A 14,670-nucleotide genomic window follows, 5' to 3' on the forward strand; every position below is an offset into this window, starting at 1 on the left:
AGGATTGGGTATCATTGGAATTTCAACAATTCCGATTCTGATTTCTCGTTTTGACTCAGATTCCTAACATTCCTTGATTTTGATGCTTTTAAGAGGCAGGGTCATAAAAGTTTAAAATGTTTAATAAAAGGTTTAAATATGGGCCAGAGTTCTTTTTGGATGAAATGTCTCCGTGAATTTCTCCATGAATTTCTAATAATATGAACTTTTTATCAACTTTACTATGAATTTATCACAGCTCTATTTATTTACACTTTCACAAAAGATGTTTACTTTTGAAAAGCAACATGCGCTAACCTGGGTGAGCATCTCCCAACTTGTAAAGGGTTTGTTTATGAGCTAGGAGCCTTGAACTATATTAGAACTTGTTATCACCAAGCAAGGCCTCTTACTTCTTAAGTGTGGTGTGTGAGTTGAGAAGGTCTCTTGACGCAAATAGACTGAATACATTTGCATCCTGCCACTCTACTTCCTCTGCTTTATTTTAGGGATGATCCGATCAGGGTTTGGTACTGCCCAATCCCGTACCGATCATCCTTGAGTGAAATTGGCCAATACCAATACCCGTCACATGGATTCATTACACATTTTTCCATATATTTATAATTAGTCCAATTGGCAAGTGGTGCCGTAAAAGGGGGAAAAGTCAGGACAATTCAAAGGTCACCTGACAGGCAGCCCATAATAATTAATAATAATAACAATTACTAATCAAAGCGGTAATTCATTAATTTAAGGGCGGGGCAGAATTCCTAGCTGCATCCCTGCTACTGGCTGTATGATATGATAATTGGAGCTATAGAATCACTTTGAGACATAACACATAATATTAACATAATGCCCTAATTTGCTTTGCTATTAGTATTCTTATGCAGGACTTATGCCTGAAAGTGGAAAGAAACTTTTTTTTTAAATAAAGACAAATGTTTGACGAGGTCATTGTGTCGTGATGGTCAATTTAGGAAGGAGTTATGGTGGGAAATCCCAGCGTAGGTCCAATTCCGAGCCCCCAGTAAACACAGAGGGCGCTAGAAAAGGTACAAATGATCTCCTGTCAGCTTTTTGCCTATAAAATGTTTCTTTGTGTCTTTAACCCCCCGACAATCATTCAGAGTAAAGGTGTGGGCGTCCAATGTGGCGCTATTAATCGACATCACGTTGACCCGCCCCAACCTCGGAGGCATTCACGCACCCCCCACTCCCCCGCCTCCTCCTTCCGATCAGTTTAAAGAGCAAAAACAGAGAACGAGATGAGAGATTGAAAGAAAAACATTTGAAAAAAAGAGCACACACTCCCCAAGAGCGGGTGTGACATATGGAAGCCATCACAGGCCTGGACTCCCATCTGGGGCCTGCTGGTAGCCGCCAGCCACCGTGCACGATGGGAATAATCCAGGACAGAAGATCCATGGAAGTGTGATAAGAAGAGGCGAAGATTTGAGTCTTGTGTGAGAAGGAGGAAAAAACAGGTGCCTCGCAGCTTAGTGGGGGTTCAGCCGAGGTTTAGTGGGGCTCAGTTTCTCGGCTGAAACATCCTCACGTCAGCGAGTGTAAACGTGACGCATTCCACGGCTGTCAAACTTAAGCCGATTGTCACGATTGTGCATTTCCTTCCCTTGCACACACATAAATGTATTATGCTGGAAATTACATGGAACTACAATTTCTAGGGATTTTCACTTTTTCATTGTAAAATTGTGTTTTTGCAAGTCCACATGCTTTCCTGTGTTAAAATATTGTTGGAGCAGTTTTAAGTGTGTTACTGCTGGCATTGGCGCTAACTTTACCGGGGACCTATTGTGATTCTTCCACTTTTCTGACCTATAAGTGTATAAGTGTACAATGTTCTATTCTAAAGATTATGAGGTTTGCGCATTTGGTAGCGAGCGGATGGTTCTGACCACTTGGTTTCCGAGAATTTTTTCTTCCACTTGCTCCCTGTGACATCACCGAGAGCTGGACTTCCTTATACAGGCGTGCCAGAGCCTCGCTGTTCTGCACTCTTGTGGAAGATGTCACCATGATAGCACCATGTTTATTTGGTGTAAGTAAGCCATTGTGTAGCATTGTAGGGGGCGTCTTACCTGCATGCGTGCACATTACAAGCTCACAGAAGTCTGAAACACGGGTAGGCTCACAAAAAACATGTAATGACCACGTTTCCACTACCGATGTTGTGCTGGGATTGTCTGTGCTCAGTAAACGCGGCACCCTCATGTCCGACCTCTAAGCTCCATGGCACCAGCGGTGCTTCTGACAAAGTGTGTCCGACAATGAGTGCTCCTCATATAGTATATATATAATTAACATATCTGTTGACAATGTAAAATTTAGTATTGCCAACATATATGGTCCTAATGTTGATGACCCCTTTTTCTTTCACACCTTTTTTTCTCCTTTCTCTGCACACCTGGATTCAAGCTTGATCTTGGGAGGGGACTTCAACTTGGTATTTAATCCAGATATAGATAGGTCTAGCCCAGCTCGGGGACATTGTGAGTCTCAATCAACAACAACACTGAAGAAATAAGAAATATATGACTGATTTTTGTCTTTGTGATGCTTGGCGCTCTTATCACCCAACTGACAGAGAACATACGTATTTCTCACCAGTGCACCACACTTACTCTCCTATTGACTACTCTACTATTGACGATACCCTGACTGCCATAAGGTATCGAGATGAAATGCTTGAACCCATTGTCAGACCCTACGCTGGTGCAGTAGGCCCTGGTCACGTCCTGGTCACGTGGCAAGAGTATGCAGGCAGTACCTGGAGGATGAAGGAATTGAAACAATTGAATGGCCTTCACAATCCCCTGACTTAAACCCAATAGAACATCTCTGGGACATTATGTTTGGGTCCATTAGGCGCCGCCAGGTTGCTCCTCAGACTATACAAGAGCTCAGGGATGCCCTCACACAGATCTGGGAGGAAATGCCACAAGACACCATCCGTGGTCTCATTAGGAGCATGCCGCCACGTTGTCAAGCATGCATCCAAGCTCATGGGGGCCACACAAGATACTGAAAAGCATTTTGAGTTGCAGAAATGAAGTTCTGGAACAAATGGACTGGCCTGCCACACCTTCATTTCACTCTGATTTTATGGTGTCTACACAATTGAGTCCTCTGTAGGCTGAAAACTTTTATTTCCATTAAAAGACTTGGCATCCTTTTGTTCCTAAGACACTGCCCTGTCATTACTGCACCGATGTATAAGCTGCAGGGTTCAAAGTTCAAGAAAAAATATGCTCATACACTGGAAATGATGGTAATAGAACAAGATGAAAGGAGAATGTATGGACTTAAATAACCAAAAATGACCCCATCCTGAAGTCACTAGAGTAGTTACTGAGGAACTAAAGAACTAATGAGTAGTGGTTCGGTAGGTTTGGTCCTCCCAGCGGATCCAGAGGCCTCCCAGGCCCAGTCGAGAGACATAGTCTTTCCAACGTGTCTTAGGTCTTCCCCGAGGGCTCCTACCGATCAGATGTACCATGAACACCTCCCCAGGGAGTCATCCGAGAAGCATCCTGACCAGATGCCCCAGCCAGCTCATCTGGCTGGGGGGCCGTTCCACCCAGGGCCGCTCCAGGTCTCAGTGTTGCCACCAATGTGAGTGTTGAAGCCCCACAGGAGAACAAGGGAATCCCCCAAGGGAGCACTCTCTAGTGCTCCTTCTAGGATCTCCAAAACGGATTTGGTGCATAAGCACAAACCCCCTCACCCAAGGGGGCGGGAAACTACCAGATTAAACTCCGCAACAAGAATTATCGCCCCTGCCCGCCACCTCCAGAGTGGTTCACAGCCCTTGCTGTGTGTCCAGGTGAGTCTGACACTACCCGCCAGAACGTCTCCACCTCGAGCGCCAGCTCAGGCTCCTCCCACACCGGAGAGGTGATATTCCCTGTCAAGGATGGGACCACATCTCATACTAGCTGCCACCCAGTGTCCCAGGTTGTCTCTTTATCACATCTCCACATTTGGCGACAAAGTGGTCGTACCAGCGCAGCTCAATGCTAACAAAGAAGCTAACACCTGTGGTTTCAACACATCCAAGGCCATCAGTTCCAGGTACAGTAAAGTCTCGTTATATCGATATCGGTTATATCGAAGTACTGCTTATTACGATAGTATTTTCATTTCCCGGCAAATTTCTAGTCTTTTATGACATAATTAGTTCCGTTAGTACGATACCCGGTTATTATGATAATCCGGTTACTACGATGCCCTTTTCATCTCCCGCCAGCCAATTTGGTCTGCTTATCCCGCCCCACATAGCTGGCCAAACACATGCCTGCAACAGAAGAACCAACTGACATAGCATACACACCAACGAAGACACAAGCGTACAAATACATGTATTTAATTGTGTTGTATTCAGATATCTTTTTATCGCTTGCAATAATCACTGTTTTTCATATGTACATGCTGGCGTTCGTGGTTTCTCTCGTGTGTATTGATTCTATACACACGAGAGAAACCACGAACGCAGTTGGTTTTTCTGTTGCAGGCATGTGTTTGGCCAGCTATGTGGGGCGGGTTGAGCATGACCTGTGAACCAGGAAGTGCGGGAATCGGTGTGTGTGCTGTGCTCTGGTGGTGGAAGTGTGAAAAATAAAGTTGACTGGAAGCAGCCGTTCGCCGTGTTCTTTTTTGGTATTGAAATCCTTAAGCAAAGATTGATTTAAGCTGCTCAACATTGTTCTATACTATAGAACAATGTCGAGTGCATTATTGCCCACTTTTAATGCAGTTCGGCGCAGGATCGGATATATGGATATCGATATTTTTTCTGACTCCCGACAATATCGATATAACGAGACTTTACTGTATTTCCAGGTCGACGCCACTTTCGGTCATATCATAAGAACGGTGTGATACACAATTTGAGTGGTTTTGAAACCACTTCATGGATGGGCTTCATGGATTCCAATGTGTTGTCATGTTCATTTGCATGTCTACGTTGTTAAATAAGAGGAAGGGAATGAATGAAGCCTGTTGTAGGCGTCAACGTGCAGCACAGAGGTGAGCTCTATGAGCCTCTTGACTCCCATTTGGTTGCTTGCACCTCAGTTTTTCACTTTGGGAAGTCAAATAATATTTGTTGGCACCGGGTTCTAGTCCAAAGAAACAAAAGAGGGCTTCTTTGATCAGAAATCAAATGAAATTAAAAACTTTTTGTCGTTGATGATTTTGTCATCAGCCAATTTCAGAGGCTGTATTGATCTGTGAGAGAGCACTCCTTGTTTTACTTTTACACCCACACACTTTGATCTTATGCTTGCTGGAGGTCAACATGATTTTCATTTGGGAGAACAAATGATGTTGAGTGGCAGCGTGGTCCTCTCAGGCCTGCCCCCAGGCCAAAGGAGGGTGGAGGAGCCTTCAACAAAGTGACACCTCACAGACACCAACATCTGCTTTTGATTACGCTCTCATCTTGGCCTGCTTTTTTTCTTCTTCAAGCAGAGAGATTGACACATACCCACACATACCCACACATACCCACACATACCCACACATACCCACACATACCCACGCTGGCAATAAGCTTATTATACAGGCTTACTGGGGGTTCACAGGTTTGAGCCCCACTTCCTCCTTGGAGTAGTATCATTGAGTACACTACATTTTACATTTACATTTTACTGGGTAAAAAAGTGCATCATAATAGTGTGATGGGAATAAATATTCATATTGAATTGATAGTATTAATTAACCACTGTAATTACACTGCATTCATATTCATTGCTCCACAGTACATAAATAGATACATTTTAACATATTATTTGAATAAATGAAATACAATACAAAATATAATAATACTTATTATTATTAATAATAATAACTAATAATAGTAATTATTATCATTATTATTATTGGTAGTATATAATAATAACTGTTATTATTATTATTAATATTATTTATATAATAATAAGAAATGTTGATTACTAATCGTATTAATTAATTAATATTACTTATATATATATATATATATAATATATATATATATTAATATTACTGAATAACAATTTATTGATATTATTATTACTTATATTAATATCAATGTTAATTATTAATATTACTCATTATTATTTAAATTTATTGATATTATTATTACTTATTATTACCAATAATATTTAATAATATAATAATATTTTTAAAATAATTTTAAATATTTTTGAATATTTTTTTAAATATATATATATTTTTTTATTATTATTATTGGTAGCATATAATAATAATAATAATTATTATTATTATTATTTATGTAATAATAAGTAATATTATTACTATTACTAAGTATAATATTAATATTACTTATTATGATATAAATAATTTATTGATATAATATAATACTATTTTCCCCACATTGGACGCTGCTGCCTTATATGATGATTGCAAAGGTTTTGACGTTGGTCCCACTTTTTTCCCTGTTCTTATGGTTTTTTTTTCATTGAGCTCCTGCACCAATACACCAATACACCAATACATCAATACACCAATACATCAATACACCAATACACCAATACACCAATACACCAATACATCAATACACCAATACATCAATACATCAATACACCAATACACCAATACACCAATACACCAATACATCAATACACCAATACACCAATACACCAATACACCAATACACCAATACACCAATACACCAATACACCAATACACCAATACACCAATACATCAATACACCAATACATCAATACATCAATACACCAATACATCAATACACCAATACACCAATACATCAATACATCAATACATCAATACACCAATACATCAATACACCAATACACCAATACACCAATACATCAATACATCAATACACCAATACACCAATACATCAATACATCAATACACCAATACATCAATACACCAATACACCAATACATCAATACATCAATACATCAATACACCAATACACCAATACATCAATACATCAATACACCAATACACCAATACATCAATACACCAATACACCAATACATCAATACACCAATACACCAATACATCAATACACCAATACACCAATACACCAATACATCAATACACCAATACACCAATACATCAATACATCAATACATCAATACATCAATACATCAATACCCCAATACACCAATACACCAATACACCAATACACCAATACACCAATACATCAATACACCAATACACCAATACACCAATACACCAATACACCAATACACCAATACACCAATACATCAATACACCAATACACCAATACACCAATACACCAATACACCAATACACCAATACACCAATACACCAATACACCAATACACCAATACATCCATACATCACATGACAATGCATCCTCAGTGTAGAGGGTCAGGACGAAGGCCTCTTACAGGAAGTGTGTTTGTCTCTCCCCGCTGTCAACTTCATCTCTCTGGCTGCAATCAAGCGCTTATCGTCAGGAAGTCCTTCTATGTTTTTGTTTGTTTGCATTTAAGCGTGTTTATCTCCTTGCAGTAGCAGTCGCCACATCGCCACATGGTCACGTGGAGGACCACCAGTTGCGTGGTGTAGCGTGCAGCCGGAGGGTGACGCAGCACGCGGCGGTACAGTAATGGAGTCATCCATCAACTGGCCCCATTAAGACACTTTGACAAGCCAGCTGAGGCCACTCCGGTGGCCATGGCGACCAGACATGAGACTGAGAACATTTGGGTTTTACATCGAGTATAAGACCAGACAGCGAGGTATCAGATGGACCACACCCGCCCTTCATGTGTATTGGAACATGTGACAGGTGACAGGTGTGTTTTGTTACCCAGGTGCTGACTTCTGCTCAGTATCAGATATGGGAGGATACGTTCTGCCGGTAAAGACTATAATTAGAGGTAAAAGCAACATGAAAATCAGAGAGCTGCATTTGTAAAATTACAGCTATTTTTTCCATGACTGATGGAAATCCTATCCCAGCTGTCTCCGGGCGAGAGGCGGGGTACACTCTATATATTTATACATTTTTTTTATTTGTTAAATATTTTTTTTAAAACGGGCCATAAATTGAACATGCAGGGTTTAGACCAGTGGTTCTCGAAGTGGGGTACGTGTACCCCCAGGGGTACGTCACGTGCCATAGTGTGCAGGAGTAGGGGTACACGGCCCTAGACAACGCAACCCACTGTTGAGTCCCAACCCAGCAGTTGGTTAACATGTATATTCCCTTTCTGTAGTATTGTGAGCTATAATAAGAATGTGAACACTGCAGGGATAGAAGAGATATTCATCTTCTTTCTTATTGCTGATGTGTTTCTACTTCCAATGTCTTCTTCTGTTGTTTTTTTCCCTCCCAGAAGTGTCTCAAGCTGAGAGACACAGCAATTATATGAATTTCAGCTCTACTGCCCATCTCCAGCAATCACCATGGCAATATTTAAAATGTCCTCAGCGCTCGCTGTGACTCCTAATACCTCTTGATGCGATAAGCGCCCTTTTGTTCTCTGGAGCTTTAAGCAATTTCTGCACAAAATCCATCCTTCCCAGAAGCCTTTTCACAGACTTAAATGAGGTTTTGCTTCACTTACGGCGTCCAATTGGGGAACGTAACCACCAAGATGGCTTGGATATCGCCTGCTAGAATTCTGTCCAGGGTTTCTCATCCTGCGGTTTGCAGTTGTATTTATTTCTCAGCCAGGCTGTAAAAGCCTCAGTGAAGTATCTCTGAGTGGTGATCAGGTCCTATTCAGAGGAGCGTATCTCCGCCATCTGCAGCACCACACTCATCTTCCTGCATTCCACTCCTTTTGTTTGCCGTGTTAAAAGGGAAGGACATTCACGTTACATCCTTGGAAAGTCCGCCGCTCCTGCCTCGCACCTGCCGCCTGAAAGCCGTCGGATTCTCTGTGGGTGATGTCGGAAGTGGAAAATATGCGGGCGGCTCGAGGCCTTTAAGGCGGCGCAGCGTGCGTTGAGGAAACGGTCGACATACCCGAGCTGCGCATCCATTGTGGCAGCCAGGAATGCGGCTATTGTTTGTTGAAAATGTCCCGTTTGCTGATATTGAGCACCTGTAGACTTCATAAACGTCATTGTGTTGTTTGCTTTGAGTTTGGGGGCGAAGGTCACGAGATTGGCATTTAGAAGCTGCAGCAGGCCTGACCTGCCAAAACCTGGCATTGCCTCCGTTTCAACACGACATGCTCACAGAAGCATGTTGTTTTTAAGCTGTGCTGCTTAGTCCACATGGATATTATGGGATATTATTGGATATTATGGGATATTATTGGATATTATTGGATATTATTGGATATTATTGGATAGTATTGGATATTATTGGATATTATTGGATAGTATTGGATAGTATTGGATATTATTGGATATTATTGGATAGTATTGGATATTATTGGATATTATTGTATAGTATTGGATATTATTGGATAGTATTGGATATTATTGGATGTACAGTACAGTGGATCTCAGCCCATTCAGTGTTCACATTGTTGTTATGCCATGTCGTCAAACCTTCGTTACAAACCTTTGCAGCAGGGTGAACACAAGTTGATACGTGATCATAAGTCATTAAAGATCATGTAGACGTGGCCTTGGAGATACACCTGCATCATCTCCGTTCTAGCCAGGATGATGCAGATGCCTGCTGAGCAGCCTAGACACGTATCACTGAGGGGGATGAAGTGGGGTTGTGAGATTAGCATCAAGGCTAGCCCGGGACGGCCATTGCATCTGTTCTCATCTATCTCTATCTTTCATTATCATTCATTATATTGCTTTATTAATACGTGTGTAGGCTTAGCGTGTCAAAAATAGGCATTCTGCAGGTCCAAGGCTTTTTGTGGGAAACCTCTGTTTGGTTTTTTGGCCTTTGGAAGTTAACAAACAAGGTGAAGACTTTGTGAAAGTCCATCTTTAGCCAAACGAAGCCAAGCCTTAAGGTCATATGTATGGACAATATTTTTACATGCTGTTTTTGGCCTTGCATCCTCCCACAAGTGTAGGTTTTTGTTCCTTTTGGAAATCTCTGACCGGGGTGACGATGCTAACGGAAGTTTCCATTAACGGGGCAATTTTTTGGTGCGCAATTAACGTGCGCTCCTCCTGTTTGACCTTCGACCCACACCGTAGTTTGATTGAAGCACGGTAACTCTGTAGCCACAAGCTGGAACAAATCAAATACTGATGGGAAATGGAGAAAGAAAAGCGTATTTAGATCAGACTGCACTTCCGGAATAAAAAAAAACAAAAAATAGACTGTGTACATATATTTATACTGTTATTCTGTATATTTTGTATTTTTTCATTCTTTTTAATAGATGTGTCTGCACCTACTATACCAAAACAAATTCCTAGTATGTGTTTGATCATACCTGGCAATAAACCATTTTCTGATTCTGATTCTGATTGGTAAAGTTAGCTTCAAAGCCCTGGCAGATGGCTCTTGTAGCAAGACCAAAGTTATTTCTATATATATACTATATATATATATCTGTATTGTATGCTGTCGCTGTGTTGGACTTATCCCAGAGAGGTCTCACTCGCTCCCATTTTGTATTTTCTGAACGTTTGTGGGAGAGTTTAAGAGCTATTATGCTAATAATACAGAAAAATAGTAATACAAAAATATGCGTGCTGACTGCATTCTTTTAAATAACGACCTTAGTTCCGAAATAAATATCCTTTTACATAAAGTTTGATGTAATTATCGTTGTAGTTGCACAATGAGTTGTTTACCACAGAGATTTTCCCTACTTATTAACATGGACAAAATGTAATTAATCGTGATAAAAAATTTTAATCGATTGACAGGCCTAATTTTTATATTATATGATTTATTTATTATATGATTCATGATATTATGATTTTATTATGATTTATATTATGATTCATGGTGCTAGACTGGACTTTTAAGGTGAGAAAATGTTGGCAATTTGGATCAAATAGAAATGAAAAAGGCAAGGGAATGTACAAGGATTTTGTGTATGGAAAAAGTATGGAAGTGTAATACAATCATATAGAACCCAACCGTGAATATTGTGTATCGTTGCTCCGCTAATGTGGACATTAAAAAAGGTTGTGTTACTTTGTGTTTTGCCTTTCCTTCACACACCAACGGAAGTTTTTGTCTTTTTTGAAAAACTCCAAGCAGACTTTCCCAGCTGACTTTGAGCGAGAGGCGGGGTCCACCCTGGACGGGTCGCCAATCCATCACGAGCACCTATAGACAAACAACATTTAACCATTTCGAGTCACTTATCTTGGCAAGTTGAATATGAAACTTAGTTAAAAGTGTTATTGATAAACGACGGAGCCTATCAGCACGTGTCCAAGTGTGACTCGGCACCTCCTTAGCGTGTATTTAAAAAGTACAGCTGACCAATCAGCCGCATATCAGCTCCACGGTCACCTGATACCGTATACAGTATCTGGAACCACTTCATCTTCTGACCGGTCCAAACCCAACCATAAGACCCAGCTCTCCAAGACTTCGCAATAAAGCACTTTGTCCCGTTTGCAAGAAAAATGAATCCCGTTTAAGTGTAAGTCCAGAGATTGTGTTGTCATAACACGAGTGCGAGGTATGTTGCCCAAAGGTTACGTAAACAACCAGGACATTCCCCGTGATGGTGTGCAGCAGCTCAGCGTGTCGTCACGTTCCCCGCCGGTCCCTCTTCTGGTGGATGAATGAGCAGCGATGGAGGTCGGCCACTTCAATGACATGGATGATGAAATCCTCCAGTAAAGTGTTAAAAGCTTTTTCTGACACACGACAGAAGAAGTTCAAGCATCAGGAACGCCTGTCTGATGCCGTGTTGTTCTCCACTTCTACAAATGACACCACCTCTTTGTTCACAATTGTATGTATTATTATATTTACAATGAGCTTTTCCAATAATGTTACATTCATATTTATTCATACATGTGTAGTTAAGCCCAGACTTTCTGAAAAATGAACAATGAATGATCTTAATTTACATTTTACATACTTTTCAAGAGAACACTTGTGAAACGTACAGAGGATGAGACACCGTACGGATGTGAGCTTATACTCTTAACGCTTATGCTTTTTCCACTTTTGTCAGTGTAGTAACAATGTTTGTGTTCTCGTGATAAACCATGCCAAAGTTGCAGATGATGAGGTTTGTGCATTTGGAAAAGAGCCCTGAAAGAAGTTTGGGATGGCTTATGACGCTCGGTTTCAGAGGGTGTTGCAAAACTGTTCATTTGTGATGTCACAGAGGAGCAGACGTCCTTATGGCCGTGGCTGCAGGTGCGATACCCCCTCCGCCTCCCCCAAGCTCTGAATTTGAACTTGTTGCTGAAGCCAGAAGCTTGGGTGGATATTCCCGTGCATCAGTGTCGCACACGCTGTTTGTCCGAGGAAGTGGAGAAGTGGATGGCTAGTCGTCCCGCAACAACATGTGATGACCACATCGCCACTACTGATGCTGTGCCAAGATTGTCTGCAGATCGTAAACATAGCGCCCTCACATCTGGCTTTTGAGCGCCACGGTGCCAGCGGTGCTTCTGACAAGGTGTGTGCGACAATGAGTGCTTCTCCTTGGGTAGGCGAGCTTGGAGGTCAAACACGGTAAGTCAGGAGTCTCCAGCCAGTAGATCATGAGTCGCTAGTAGCTCCTAAACACTTTTCAATGAGCTCTCCAAAGACTTTATTCCTTTATTATCAACTTTTATACCCTGGAAATGATAAAGTAATACATTTTAAAAGGCCGTTTTGGCTGGAAGCACAAATCCAGCTGGAATAGGTGCACATTCTGGAAAATCTAAAATGTTTTCTGTACAGGTTATTGTGTGTAGCTGCTCTATAGGAGTCCACAACTCAGTACAAAGGGTGGAAAAATGAGCAGTTTTATAGTTTATAGTTTTATAGTTATAGTTATGTCAAATGAATTCTGGTCTTTGGTTGCTTTTTGAGCCATTTAGCGTGCATATAGATACAGTATTATACAATACAGTATAATACAGTATTCCCTCGTCCATCCAGGCCAACCTTTTGCAGACTTCCCATAATTATCTAGCACAGTCATTCTGCACAGTGTTAGTGGCAAAAACAACATAAGGTTACTTGAAGTACGTATTTTAAATTTAAGTATTATCTTACCAATACTGACGTTACAAAATACATGTAAATCATGTAAATAATGGCCTCTGCAGCCAATCCGTCATGTTTCATGATAAAAACAGGCTATTATAAATACATGCGCTCCAGCATCATATCAGCATATCATGAGACAATACAGTCCTTTCTTTGTTTCTTTTCAACATGACATCCAATAATATGCTCAGCCTGTCAACGCTTGGCAGATGCGGGCTGTTTAAATCTACACTAAATTGTAGATAAGGGCACACTGAAAGATCAAAATAAATGTCCTAAGAAATAGCTTAGGTGTCGTTCAAAGAAACTGGGTGACATGACATGTCTTGGCATCCATTTTCCATCCCCTTTAAAGAATCGTAGAAGCTATAGAAGCTAAACTATTTCCCCTAAAGGACGTATTAAAACCTGAGCCTAAAGCCATTGTACGAGGGGGAATTTCCCATAAATCCCATCGTTTTCATTTTGAAGTGACATGATTTAGCATTTAACTATGCTTTTTTATGGAGGCTTTTTTCTTTAAAAAAAAAACATCTGCCAGATATGAGTTTCTTTTTTTGGATGCTGCATAAACATTTGAAAAGGTTTCAGTTTACAACCTAGTTAAAAACATGAACGATTCTCTTCTAGATGAGTCGCCCAGTCATAACAATCCCACATGGAATGTTGTCATATGCATGCCAGGCCACTAGCTGGCAATGCCACCCACTTTGGAAAACCCATCCACTAAACACCACCTCCTATTTCCTCCTTGGTCTTTTTCCAAATCCATCCATCCGTCTATTCATTCATTTTCTACCGCTTATCCTCACAAGGGTTGCGGGCATGCTGGAACCTATCCCAGCTGTCTTCTGGGGTGAGAGGCGGGGTACACCCTGGACTGGTGGCCAGCCAATCACAGGGCACATATAGACAAACAACCATTCACACTCACATTCATACCTATGGACAATTTGGAGTGGCCAATTAACATAGCATGTTTTTGGAATGTGGGAGGAAACCGGAGTACCCGGAAAAAAAACATGCATGCACGGGGAGAACATGCAAACTCCACACAGAGATGGCCGAGGATGGAATTGAACTGGGGTCTCCTTGCTGTGAGGCACTTGACCGCTGTGCAGCCTCCATCCATCCTTTTTCTACCGCTGATCCTCACAAGGGTCACAGGCATGCTGGAGCCTATCCCAGCTGTCTTCTGGGGTGAGAGGCGGGGTCCACCCTGGACTGGTCCTTCCTTTGAACACATTTTGTGGACATTTACGTGAGTTTAGAATTTAGTACTCTGACAGTCAATAGAAACTTTGAGACCATATTTTTCAACATCATTTTTATTTTGAAGCCCTACACTGGATTTTCCTCATATGAATTAATGTTTACAAGGCGAGTTATGGCGTGAACTCAAGTGCAGGGATGAGAACCCAAGTGAACATCTGCTCCGCACAGCCTGGGCGGAGCTACTTTTTTCTTCCTACTAGACGCATGTACCATTACACCACCAGGAATACACTTGTCGTGTACATGGGCTACCAAAGCAAAGCATATAACTGCAA

This window comes from Doryrhamphus excisus, linkage group LG23 (assembly GCF_037039965.1).
Source record: "Doryrhamphus excisus strain RoL-2023G ecotype Guam linkage group LG23, RoL_Dexc_Guam_v1.1, whole genome shotgun sequence".
Lineage (NCBI taxonomy): Eukaryota > Metazoa > Chordata > Actinopteri > Syngnathiformes > Syngnathidae > Doryrhamphus > Doryrhamphus excisus.